Below are 14,318 nucleotides of genomic sequence, written 5' to 3' on the forward strand. Positions count from 1 at the left end.
AAGGGTCCCAGGTTTGATTCCAGTCAAGGCCATGTACATTGGTTGTAGGCACATCCCCGGTAGGGGGTGTGCAGGAGGCAGCTAGTCAATGTTTCTCTCTCATTGATGTTTCTAGCTCTCTATCCCTCTCCCTTGCTCTCTGTGAAAAATCAATAAAATATATTTTTAAAAAATGATATATCTTTAAAAAAAAAAAGTCTAAAAATGCCCTAGGAAGAGGAGGAAAAATAAATATACAAATAAAGTTAAAGTCTTTTAAATAGTTGTTAATTTATTACATGTGTTGGTGAAAAATGGTTTCATATATACAATCCTTGAAGCAACTTGCTCCGCAGTATTCTTTTTTGGTTCAGGCAGCCAACTTCTTGAAAGTTCTCCTGAAACTTGTTATCATTTTCATCCTTATTCTCTGTTGTTGAGTGATAGCTTGCTCTACATGACCAACCTCAAAGATCCCTTAACTGGTCCTAGCCTATAGGACCAGTTCAATGATGGGAGGATGGCTTTTCTGTGTGACTGCCCAGTGCCTGCACATTCTTCTGTGACCTTCCTCTTTTATTATAGAAAAGGCTCCTTCTCTGCAACACTCCAACCATGCGGGGCCATGGAAACTGCCATGACCACCCCCTCTGGCCACAGTTAATTAGAATCTGATCCAGATGGCCAGCCAAGCAGCACCTTTCCCAGGAGCATTTGGATTTCAGAGAGAGCAGAGTTGATCCTTCCTGGGTGCAGGTGCAGTAAAAGGGAATAAAACTGATGCACAGACAGATGCACAGAAAAAAGTGGTGAGTGTTTTGGTGTTTTTCAATTTTTGGTTGGAGTTTTCCTAAGTCCCAGCTGCTCCTCTGAACCTCCAGGATATACACCCATGTATCCTTCCAATAAATTCTTCTTTTGTGTAACCTACTTCAGAATGGCTTTCTATTGCTCGTGTCCAAGAGTCCTAATAAATACACATGGGAAGGCCCATGTCAAGGTCACAGCATGGTCAAGAAAGGTAGGTCCGAACACAGTATTCTTTACCTGTGAGGAGATGATATGGAACTAGATTATCAGAAGATTGCTTGGTGAGCAGAAAATCAGAACAAGGGTCACTAACTATATGATTGGAGAGTTTGATAGCAACAAACTTTGGGAATCTTATGTGTCCAACTTTTAATAGGGATCAATCTGTGGTTTGTTTGTTTTTTAAAGACATTTATTCAGTGTCATAATCAGACTATTAAGTTTAGCAATCAACATCATGGGTGAAAAAGAAATCTATCTAAAAACGCTTTGTTAGAATGCTTTACACTTTCCACACAACAGAAACTAAATAACCTCTTACACAACTAGTCATAAATATAATCTTTGAACTTTTTGTCCATTCATGAGTATTGTCTAAAACTTGTCTTCTTTTGTAGCAGTGAGGTTCTGTCACCACTGTGCTTGGCTGAGTTCACAAATCTGTTGTAACCAGTAGCTTCCCTGTCACTTCTCTGACACTTCACTCCTGCTAAGCTTTGTTTCCTGGCAGTAATTACAACTTCTTGCCACTGCCTTAGCAACTGCTGCTGCTGGAATTGCTACAGCCACTTTTTGTGGTTTGGCAAAATATTGGTCTCCACCACCATAGATGTCAGATCTTCTACTTCCAAAATTTCTTCCTTTTCTGGGTCCAAAATTTGAGGATTTATTATTGTAATTGCCAAAATCATTGTATTTTCTGCCTCCAAAATTGCTTCCATCAATGCCAAATCCATTATTGCCATCTCCACTGCCACCATATTCACCACCACCAAAGCCACCTCCACAATGAAGTTTTCTACTTGACCAAAGTTGTCAAAGCGACCTCCATGACCACCTCTGAAATTTCCAGAACCACTTCAACCTCTTTGGCTGAATGAAGCACTAGCCATCTCTTGCTTAGATAGGGCTTTCCTTACTCCACACTTGTGGTCATTCACAGTACAATATTTTTGAATGATAACCATGTCTACTGAATCATCAAAGGCTACAAAAGCAAAGCCTTTCCCTGTCACTGCCTTGGTGAAGGAAGGAAGGAAAAGAAGGAAAAGGGGAAAGAAGGTGAGGGAAGGAAGGAGGTAGGAATCAGGAAGGAGGCACGAAGACGGAAGGACGGAAGGAGCAGACGAGAGAAGGAAGGAAGAGAGAGGGAGAGGGAGGTAGGGGTGCTGCTGGAGGGGGAGTGAGTTGCTGCGTTCTGGCGTGTCGTGCTTATTCGTGATGGAGGGCTGGTCCGAATTCGAACTTCCTTCCGTAAGTTCCTTTTACTGAATGTTTCGTTAATCTACTTCATTTTTCCTCTCCGCTAGCGCTCTATCTCTCGAGCTCTTATCTCCTCTTTCTTTTCCTTTCTTCTATCCCTCCCTCCCTCTCTTCTTTCTTTCTTTCTTTCTTTCTTTCTTTCTTTCTTTCTTTCTTTCTTTCTTTCTTTCTTTCTTTTCTTTTCTTTTCTTTCGCATGAAATAGCTCTGGCCACTGACACAGGCATCAAGCTAGGATGAACTAAGGACTGTATGTCTGCTTTGCCCCTGATTGATATAAGAGCAACACCACCAATCAGGTGTCTCCTTGCCCATTGCCAGGGGGTAACTTTCCCATATTTTTCAAAATAATCTTAGGTGTTCTTCAGGGTCGTCGTCTTCTTCCTCTCTTCCTCTTCCTCTTCCTCTTCCTCTTCCTCTCTCTCTCTCTCTCTCTCTCTCTCTCTTAATCCTGAAGATGTTTTCCATTGATATTTATTTATTTAGAAATATACTTTTATTTATTTAAGAGAAGAGGGAGAGGGGGAGAGAGAGAGAGAGAAACATCTATAATGAGAGATAATCATTGACCGGCTACCTCCTGCACACCCCACCACTGGGGATAGAGCCTGCAACCTGGGCATATGCCCTTGACCGGAATCGAACCAGAGAACTTTTAGTCCACAGGCTGATGCTCTATCCACTGAGCCAAACCAGCTTGGACTCCATTGATTTTTAGAGAGTGGAGAGAAAAGAGAGAGAGGATAAAAATTAATGTGAGAGAGACACATTGATCATTGCCTCCTGCATGTGCCCTAAACAAGGTAGGATTGAAACTGCAACCCAGGTACATACCATTGACTGGTAATTGAACTCAAGACCCTTTGGTGCATGGGCCATGCTCTAACCACTGAGAACACCGGCCAGAGCTTGTTCCTGTTTTTTTTTGTTTGTTTTTTTTTAATATATTTTATTGATTTTTTACAGAGAGGAAGAGAGAGGGATAGAGTGTTAGGAACATTGATCAGCTGCCTCTTGCACACCCCTTACTGGGGATGTGCCCGCAACCAAAGTACATGCCCTTGACCGGAATCGAACCTGGGACCTTTCAGTTCGCAGGCTGACATTCTATCCACTGATCCAAACCGGTTTTGACTTGTTCCTGTTCTTAAGGGAAAACTTTGTAACTGTCTTAATACAATAGTTTGTGTTATCTGCCGCCCACTCTAAATTGTTTCTGTTAATTGTGAGTTGATCTAATATATATATATATATATTTTTTAATTGATTTTCCACATTCCCTAGTTAATTCTTGCTAGAATTTTTATTTGGAATATTGAATAGTTAATGTCTAATTTGGAGAGAATTGACAAAATGACATTTTGTTCTACTTATTTTGGTCTTCTTTTAAATTCTTTAATAAAGCTTATCAATATATTTATACTTTTAGGGAATGATAGAGTTCTATGAAGAATAACAAAATAGAGAAAGAGGATGGAGAGTGATTAATCACAAGAGGATGGGATTAGTTTGTGATAGTCTCTTTAATAAAGGGAACTGAACAGAGAGCCAGATTACATGGAAGAGTGAGTCCTATGGAAGACCCATGGTCACAACATTAAAAGCCAAGCGAATGGCAAGAGCAAACAGCTTGTGTGTGCATGTTGGGGGTGGGGGTGGGGGGAAGGGGTGGGTCCAAGAAAAGCAAGATAGCCATGGTGGCTGAGCAAGGAGAAGGACAGGAAATGAGGTTGGGAAGTCAGAGACAGTTGCGGATCTTGAGACCACAGGAAGGGTTCATATTTGATAGTTATAGGAAGCCTTTGCAAGTATACGAAATCTATTAATTTTTGTAGTGGTGCCCTAGAATTTGCAGTATACATTTATAATAATCAATATTGGGAACATCTTTGTACATGTCCTCATGTAGATTTATGCTTGTTTCTCTGGGACATATATCCCAGAGCAAGATTTCTGAGTCACAGAGTGAACATGGACTTAATTTCACTAAAGAAGGCCAGACTGTTTGGTAACCAGCAGTGCATGTGGGATCCCATCTTTCTTGAACATTTGGTATTAACAGATTTATATTTGCCAATCTGATTCACATAAATTGGTATCTTGTTTTAATTGCATTTCTCTGGTTACTAGTGAGCAAATGTTTTTCCTTAGCCACTTAGAGCCATTTCCTGCTCACTACTTCACATTTCCTTGGTGAATTATAAAAATCTATATTAGCCGAAACCGGTTTGGTTCAGTGGATAGAGCTTCGGCCTGCGGACTGAAAGGTCCCAGGTTCGATTCTGGTCAAGGGCATGTACACTGGTTGAGGTCACATCCCGAGTAGGGGGTGTGTAGGAAGCAGCTGGTCGATGTTTCTCTCTCATCGATGTTTCTAGCTCTCTATCCCTCTCCCTTCCTCTCTGTAAAAAATCAATAAAATATGTTTAAAAAATCTATATTAACTGCTTTTTATTGAGTTATTTTAATTTTGTTATGTATATCCTAGATGGTACTGATTTTAGTGAGGATTTTAGAAATATGTAGGGATTTTTTGTTGGATTTTTTAGTATAGTGCATATATATATATATATATATATATATATATATATATATATATATATATATATATATGATTTTTTAAGAGGCCTGGGGGGGGGCGTGTCCTTCAGCCCAGCCTACACCCTCTCTAATTTGGGACCCCTCAAGGGACGTCCAACTGCCGGTATAGACCCAATCCCACCGGGCATTCGGACATTCCTCTCACAATCCAGGACTGCTGGCTCCCAACCAATAGTCTGCCTGCCTGCCTGATTTCCCCTAACCACTTCTGCCTGCCAGCCTGATCGTGCCAACCACTCTCCTGCCAGCCTGACAGATGCCTAACTGCCCTCCCTTGCCAGCCTGGTCATCCCCAACTGCCCTCCCCTGCTGGCCTGATAGCCCACAACTGCTCTCAGGGGAGCATGGGGTGGAGTTGGGAATCAGGTGGAGGGGAGCTATGGGGGAAGAGGGGGGAAAGAGGAACACCTGTAATAATCTGAATAAAGATTTATTATAAAAATATGTATAGTTTATTTTGTTCACTAGATTCCACATATGAGTGAGATCATGTGATTCCTACCTTTCTCTGACTTATTTCATTTAGCATAATACTCTCCAGGTCCCTCCATGCTGTCTCAAAGGATGAGATCTTTTTTTTTTTTTTTTTTTTTTTTTACAGCTGCATGGTATTCCATTGTGTAAATGTACCACAGCTTTTTAATCCTCTCATCTACTGATGGACACTTGGGCTGTTTCCAGATCTTAGCTATTGTAAATGGCACTGTTATAAATATAGAGGTGCATATATTCTTTCTAATGGGTGTTTTGGGATTCTTAGGATATATTTCTAGAAGTGGGATCACTGGGTCAAATGGCAGTTCCATTTAAAAAATATATATATTTTTATTGATTTCAGAAAGGAAAGTAGAGGGAGATATAGATAGAAACATCCATGATGAGAGAAAATAATTAATTGGCTGCCTCCTGCAGGTCTCACTCTTGGAATGAAGCCTGCAAACTGGGCATTGAACCACTGACCAGGAACTGAACCATGACCTCCTGGTTCATAGGTTGATGCTCAACCACTGAGCCATGCTGGCTGGGTCCATTTTTAATTTTTTTGAGGAAATTCCAAACTGTTTTCCATCATGGTTGCACCAGTCTGCATTCCCAACAAAATAAACTGGTGAACAAAGTAGATCCAGAGACATGGAAATGTGCAACAGACTGAAGAATCTCAGAGGAAAGGGGGTCGGGGGAGTGGGCAGGAAGATTAAGTAAATAACTTATATGCATATATGCATTACCCATGGACACAGACAATAATGTAGTGGGGAGGGAGTGGGAGTGGGGTGGTGGGGGTCAATGGGGAGAAAAAGGGAACATATGTAATACTTTCAACGATAAAGATAAATTTAAAAATATGTGTAAAACTGAATTTCATTTCAGGAGAAAAAGGGTACCATAAAATATATTTTAAAAAATGACTGGTAGGGGAGCAATGGAGGGGGGGAAATGAGGAACATTTGTAATAATATGAACAATAAAGATTTATTTTTAAAAAATGGCTGGTGGTGGAGGGGAGGATATTGTGTTTCACTTGTTTGGCTTTTGACATTTCCAAATACTTTTTCTCAACCTATTACCCATTGGTTAACCTTTTCTATTAATATATTATACAATTTTTTTTGAAAAAAAAAAAAAGCTTCATTAAGCTTAAACGGCTTGACTCAGTGGTTGAGCATTGACCTATGAACCAGGAGGTCATGGTTCCCATTAGGCAGCATGCCTGGGATGGAGGCTTGATCCCCAGTGTGGGGTGTGCAGGAGGCAGCCAATCAATAAGTCTCTCTCATCATTTATGCTTCTATCTCTTCCTCTCACTTTCTCTCTGAAATCAATAAAAAGTTTTTTAAAAGTAGCTTCATTATTTGTGGATTATAATGAGCAACATAAACCGATGAACAAAAACAGATCCAGAGACAGAGAAGCATCGATCAGATGCTCAAATCTCAGAAGGAAGGTAGGGGAGGGTGAGGGTAAGAGGGAGAGATCAACCAAAGGACTTGTATGCATGCATATAAGCATAAGCAATGGACATAGACAACAGGGAGTGATGGCGAGGGCAGGATTGGGGATAGGGTAAGGGGACAATGGGGGAATAAGGACACATTTGTAATACCTTAATCAATAAAGAAAAAAATAGCTTCATCAGATATAATTCCCATACCATATATTTAGCCCACGTAAAGGGTACCATCTAGCATTTATTGGTATATTACGTTACTAATTTGAAATATGGGTATATACAAAATTTGCCATTTAAACATTTTATTTTTGTTTTGTTAATTCTCACCTGAGGACATTTTTACATTGATTTTTAGATAAGAGTGGAAGAGACAGAAACATTGATGTGAGAGAGACACATTGATTGCCTCCCACATGTGTCCCTGACCACAAATTTAATCCTCAACCTTTCAGTTGGTGGGCCAATGCTCTATCCACTGAACAAACTGGCTAGAGTCATTTAAACCATATTAAAATGTATATTCAGTGGCAATAATGGCATCCACAATATTGTGCAATCATCACCATTGTATTTCCAAAAATTTTCATCACCCCAAACTAAAAGCAGTGACTTGCCATTCTTCCTCCCCCCCGCACCCGCGCCCCCCCCCCCCCCAATAACTTCAAATTCACTTTCTATATCTAGGAGGTTGCCTATTCTAGGTACTTACATAAGTGGAATCATACATTAGTCCTTCTGTATTTCAATTATTTTATTTAGCATAATGTTAAGATTCATCCATGATATAGGCTGTGTCAAAACTTCATTTCTATTTATAGCTAATATTCCATTGTATATATGTACTACATTTTTCTTTTCCATTCATCTGTTGATGAACAGAAGTTTTTACCATTTGTCAATCTCAAGCATTAAATTATGAGTTTCCAAGTTATCAGATTTAAAATATTTCAAGACCTTTCCTTTCAATAATCATTAGGGAGAAGTTTCCCTTCCCCATCAGTCAATATTCAGTATAAGATCATATTTCTTATTTTATTCTATAGTTTATAATTCATTAGTAAAATTAATGACTTTGATGCTCAAATTGTACCAGACTTGAAGGGGGGCACCCCTTCAGATTGGCTGGTCCTTAGACATGTTCTCATTTTTTTGAGTACTTCCTTATTTCTACACATATGGTGCTCCAGGCTCCTCTTGAGCTTTCTCTGCCCGTCTTGAAATCAGCAATTTATCCAGGAGTCAAACATGTTTTTAGTATTTGCAATATTCTTATTTGAGAAGTATATGTTTTAAAAATCATTTTTATTTATGTTTAAAAGATGTCATTTTATATTTATGTAACTTTATTTTTAATGCCAATTAATCTAGGGCCATTTTAAACATTTATTTACAACTCAAAAAATCCCAAGAGACCCTGATCTTGTGATCAAGATTCTTCCAATTAGTCCGGCTGATGTGTTTCAGTGGTTGAGCATCGACCTATGAGGCAGGAGGTCACAGTTTAATTCTGGCCAGGGCACATGCCCAGGTTACTGGTTCAATCCCCACTGTGAGGCATATAGGAGGCAGCCAAACAATGATTCTCTCTAATTATTGATGTTTCTATTGCTCCCTATCACTTCCTCTCTGAAATAAAGATCCTAATATATAAAAACCCAGGGTCATAACATCCAAAATGATCGAAGGCTCGACCGATAGGAAGGCAGTGTTGGGTTGCCATGGTGACCCAGCATTGACTGCCCACTGCTCTGGGTGCTGCAACCCAGCACTGACTGCCAAAGGAGCTGTGGATCAGGTCCGAAAAGAGGCCTGGAGAAAGTAGCAGGGTCTGATCCCAAGCCTCTGTGGCAGCTCTTGATCAGCCATTGCCTCTCTCTCTCTCTCTCTCTCCTCTCTCTCTCTCTCTCTCTCTCTGTCTCCGGGCCTAGTCAGCAGCTGTGCCTCTTTTTCTCTTGGGCCTCTGCTGGGGCTGCTAATCAGCCCAGCCTCTCTGATCAAGCCCATTCATAGGCCTGGAGACACTGACTGGCATAGAAACCAACCAATCACAACCAAATTTGGATGATGTGCAAGGAGCCAATGGCTGCTTAGGAGGCTGAGCTTTTGATGCTGACTGGCATAAAAACCAACCAATCAGAACCTAATATTGGTGAAGTGTGAAGGCAGAACCTAAGGTAGGGGATGAGGAGGAGTTTTAAGGGCAATAACTGTTTGGTGTAAGGTGCAAGAAAGTGATTCAATTTTTTAATGACTGGTATGGCAGTATAGTGCATATGGCTGGCTATCAGTCCAGATACAGGGATTATGTATTTTTGTCTGCCAAGAGCATCTCCTCCTGATGAAAAAGGCTTTCCCCTCCATTTAAGCAATCCTATCCTAAATAATCTATCTATACTACTAAAAGGGTAATATGCAAATTAACCGGGTCATTTTCCAGACGCTTGACTTCCTTCTGGGCAAAGGCAGAGGCCATTATGGGTGATCAGGCTGGCAGGGGAGGGTAGATGGAGGAAAAATCAGGCCTGCAAGGGAGGCTGTTGGGGGCAACCAAGCTGGCAGGAGGGCAGTTGGGGGTGAGATCAGGGCAGCAGGGAAGGGCAGTTGGGGGTGATATCAGGCCAGCAGGGGAGAACCACTTGGGGCAAGATCAGGCCAGCAGGGCAGTTGGGGGTGAGATCAGGCTGGCAAGGGAGAGCAGTTAAGAGTGATCAGGCAGTCAGAGGCAGTTGAGGGCAAGGTCAGGCTGGCAGGGGAGGGCAGTTAGGGGCGATTCGGCAGGCAGGCAGGCAGGCAGAGGCAGTTTGGGGCGATCAGGTAGGCAGGCAGAGGTGTTAGGGGTGATCTGGAAGGTAGGCAGAAGGATTAGGGGAAATCAGGCAGGCAGGCAGAGGCAGTTAGGGGCATCAGGCAGGTGAGCAGTTAGGAGCCAGGGGTCCCAGATTGTGAGAGGTAATCCACAGGGATTGGGCCTAAACTGGTGGTCAGTAGTCCCACGGGGTACCCAATTGGAGAGGGTGCAGGCTATGCTGAGGGAAGACCCCTTACATGAATTTCATGTACCAAACATGAATTTTGTGCACTGGGCCACTACCCTGTTTCCCCCAAAATAAGACAATGTCTTATATTAATTTTTGCTCCCAAAGATGTGCTAGGTCTTATTTTCAGGGGATGTCTTATTTTTCCATGAAGAAGGATATGGTACACATTTATTGTTAAATGAAAATAAAGGAAATTTATTACCTGTATACGGTACAGTAGTACGGTAGTTGTCAACACAAACCAGACAAACTGTGAATCCTACAGTATCAAGAATTTACTTATTCAATGACAATCATGTCATCATCTTCTGGAACATCATCATAACAATCCAATTCCTGAATTTCCTGGTGAATTTCTTGTGACTCCATTTCTCTCAGAATCAGTGGACCAAATATCTCGTGTTTAGCAATAGCACTGTCTTTAAATGAGTACTTCTTGTCAAGGTAGCCTGCTCACAGTTGCAATGCAACTATCAGTGATTTTCTCCCATGAATTCTTCACCCAAGTCACAACTTCTTGCAGTTTAAGTTCTACAAAGTTTCCACGCCAATTTCTCTCCATTCTATTTTCAATGTAGTCATTAATTTCCATGCACAAATTGTCTTTGAATGGCTTGTTTATTGCAATATCAAGAGTCTGGAGACAGGCCGTCATTCCTGTGGGAATCATTGTCTGTTCTATTTTTCTTTCGTGAAGAAATGGCTTCATGTCTTTAGTGCGGTGAGTACTGACTGCATCCCAGACAAGCAGACCTCTTTGGCTCCCTCGCATAACTGCTCTCCCTTGCCAGCCTGATCTCTCCCCTGCTGGCACCATTAAATTGACCCATTTCCTTATAACTGCTTGTGTGGCCCAGGCTTTTTCAGTTTCAAGAATAAAAACGGAGGGCAGAGCTTTAAGATGACGACTGAACAGTTGGACTTGTTCTGACTCTGGTCCCAGAACAGATAAAAGTAGCGTCTGAGTCGCTCAGGGAATGTTGATTGGCAGCTAAGGGACAGCGGAATTCTCAAGGAAGGTAAGGAAGTGTCTGCTGGACAGGATTTCCTGACCAAGCGACCAGCACTGCCGCAGCTGCGGCGGCTCTCCTAGCGAGCTCTCCCAGAGGGAAGGCTGCGCCATCTTACCAGGAAAGGAGGAGCATCCCTGAGGCCTGGAAAGCCCACAGAGGAGAAGTCCATCGAGCAGCTGAGACGCCCGAATCTGGGCAAACACGTGGATTCAAGGGAGTTCTTCAGTCACCCACGGAAAGGTCAGAGTTTGGGGGATAGCCTGAGGGATCTGGGTCCCATGGCGCAGGCAGCTATGGTAGCTGGGGAGCTCCGGCCCCACCTCCACTGTAGCCGGGAGTGCCGCACTACCGCCTGCCGAGCTGAGCCCAAAGAAGGCTGCAGTGACACCCAGTGCTGGGTTTGACGTAATCCTCCCCAGAAGCGGGACTTTTTTAAAACGCCAGGGGTCACGGGACAGAGTGTTAAGAATCGCGGCTGTCACGCCAAGGGCAGAACATCTGGACACCTTGGCGCCTGATCCTCTTCACCCCCTTGCTTCTGAATACTAGGGAAGGACTGCCCAGTTGGGAATACCTGGGGAAATTGCAGGGGGAAACTGCCTTCCTGGAAACAAGGGATCGGAGCCAGAAGAGATAGTCTGGGAACCAGCAGGCACTCTGCCGCTAGAGCCATAGAGAAAGAAGGCCAGAGCAACCAAAAAGACTGGGAGGTCAAACTGGTAACACTGACACCTAAAGGCTGAATTACAAACTGCCTTTTTTTCTTTTCTTTCTTTTCTTGTATCTTTTAATTAATCAAAAATAAATGGACACAAATAACTAAGATATAGCCTACTTAAAATCAAGGATTACCTTACAAATCTGAGGTGCAGTGGAATGCTGGGAACTGCAAGACTGTCTGGTCCGAGAATCAGGAGTGCCAAATACATTAACAGAGGAAGTGAATGACCACTACTGGACATTTTTATGCTAATTTTACTATTCTTTATTTTAATTTCATTTTTTATATCTTTTATTTAATTTTCATTTTTTATATCTTTTACTTAAGAAACGATTTTTCTTCTTTTTTCCTTACTTGATTTTACCTTTTTAATTATTACATTTTTCAATCTCTATCATCACTATACTACTGCTATTTTGCAATTTTTTTTTCCCTCTCCAGTACCATTTTATTTTTTCTTTATTTTACATTGGGAGTAACCTTCATTCTATTTTAATCTCTACAATAGCATCATTCAACCTTATCTCAACTCGACCTTTACACAATCACTCTCTTACTAAACTTTACCTTTTAGTCTACAGTTTATCCTATCCCTTTCCAGCTTTAGTTTTTCCTCTATTCTTTCTGTATACCCCCTGCTAAAGCTCTCACTATACTTATAGACCTAAGTTCCAACCCCTGATCCAAGTGTATAAATACCAATCTCTGCACTATATTAACTAGTTAAAAAACAAACAAACAAAAAAAAACTGTTCCCCCCCTCGATCCTTTTCTCATTGTTTGTGTGAAGGTTGATTATTGTGAATTTTTATGCTTGTTAGTGAAATTGTTATGCTTATTCCTGTGTTGTTATTGTTGCTTTGTATTTTTTTTTTTTTTAAATCCTTTGTTTTTATTTGTTTCTTTTACTTCTATATATCATAGCCTTACTTAATAATAGTGGATATTGTAGTTTGTATTAATCTCCAAGTATTGTTACTGGCATTGGCTGGGTTCAGTGGTTGTTCTATGGCTATTTTCTCCACATATATATATAATTTGTTTCCCATTTCTCTTTTAGTTTGCTGCTGCTTCTTCTTCTTCTTCTTCTTCTTCTTCTTCTTCTTCTTCCTCTCTCTCTCTCTCTCTCTCTTTTCTTTTTTCCCCTGTTTTCCAACTTCATTTTGTCATTACTTTTCTTCTTTTTCTATCTCTTTATCCCTTTTTTATTTTATTCACTTACTTTTTTTTAATTTTAATTTTTAAAAATGTTTATTTTATTTTTACCTTTCTTCCTTCTCTCCTATCCCCTAAGTTGCCTTTCTCTAGTGGTCACCTTTATTAGAGGTTATTAATATTGTAAACACATTCCTGTTAAGTGCCTCTTGTGTTGTACCTGGTAGTGTTGTATTTTGTACCTTTAAATCAATGCAGGAGAAGGAACACCGCATAACCAGACATCCTGAAAAGAGAGGTCATGGGGAGACAAAAACAGTCCGCACATGAAAGAAAAGCAGGCATCAACAGAAAAGAAAGTAAACGAGTCAGAGGCAAGCAGCCTACCAGAGCAAGAATTCAGAATAATGATCATAGGATGGCTAAAAAGAATGGAAGAGAAATTTGACAATAACCAAGAAGAAATGAGGAAGAACCATGAGGAATTGAAGAAGAACCATGAGGAATTGAAGAAGAACCAAGAAGAAATGAAAAATGACATCACGACCATGAAGAACTCAATAGAAAGCATCAAGAGTAGACTAGATGAAGCAGAGGACCGCATCACTGAGCTAGAAGATAAGATGGAAAAAAATACCCAAGTAGAGCAGCTTCTAGAAAAAAAGATTAAAAAGCAGGAGGAGAGCCTACGGGAGCTATGGGACAATACAAAAAAAATATTTGAATAATAGGGGTTCCAGAAGGAAAGGAAACTGGGGTAGACATGGAAAAAGTATTTAAAGAAATAATGACAGAAAACTTTCCTGAAATAGAGAAGAAAAAACCCACACAAATCCAAGATGCTCGCAGAGTCCCAAGCAAAATGAATCCCAGAAGACAGACTCCAAGGCACATTATAATCAAATTGGCAAATAACAACGACAAAGTAAGAATCTTAAAAGCAGCCAGAGAGAGACAGAAAGTTACATACAAAGGAACCCCCATCACACTAGCAACAGATTTCTCAACAGAAACTTATCAGGCCAGAAGGGAATGGGATGAAATATACAAAGTCATGCAAAGGAAGGGTCTAAATCCAAGAATACTGTACCCAGCAAGGCTATTAATCAAAATTGAAGGGGAAATCAGGAGCTTCACAGACAAAAAAAGACTGAAGGAATTTATCTCCACCAAACCAGCAATGCAAGAAATGCTAAAGGATCTACTGTAAAAATAAAGAAATAGGACGTGAAGAAGGAACACGGGTATAGCATAAAAATGGCGTCAAGAGTACCTATCAATAATAACCTTAAATGTAAATGGATTAAATGCTCCAATCAAAAGACATAGGGTAACAGATTGGATAGGAAAACAAGACCCATACATCTGTTGTCTACAAGAAATCCACCTCAGAAAAAAAAGATGCACACAGACTGAGGGTGAAGGGATGGAAAAAAGTTTTCCAGGCAAATAGAAATGAAAAAAAAGCTGGGGTAGCAATACTTATATCTGACAAATTAGATCTCTGAGTGAAGGACATAACAAGAGATAATGAAGGCCACTTCATAATACTAAAGGGAAGAATCCAAC

At 40.8% G+C, this 14,318-nt stretch overlaps 1 non-coding gene and 1 pseudogene across 1 annotated transcript; both read right to left on the reverse strand.

The window, feature by feature from the left end:
• Positions 1-290: 290 nt before the first annotated feature.
• On the reverse strand, positions 291-9,295 carry LOC118729583 (annotated as a pseudogene).
• On the reverse strand, positions 2,469-2,596 carry LOC118731084. Its single transcript, XR_004991781.1, has one exon. It is a non-coding gene; the product is annotated as a small nucleolar RNA SNORA48 (small nucleolar RNA).
• Positions 9,296-14,318: the final 5,023 nt, after the last annotated feature.

The sequence above is a fragment of the Pipistrellus kuhlii genome, unplaced genomic scaffold, assembly GCF_014108245.1.
Source record: "Pipistrellus kuhlii isolate mPipKuh1 unplaced genomic scaffold, mPipKuh1.p scaffold_m20_p_3, whole genome shotgun sequence".
NCBI lineage: Eukaryota > Metazoa > Chordata > Mammalia > Chiroptera > Vespertilionidae > Pipistrellus > Pipistrellus kuhlii.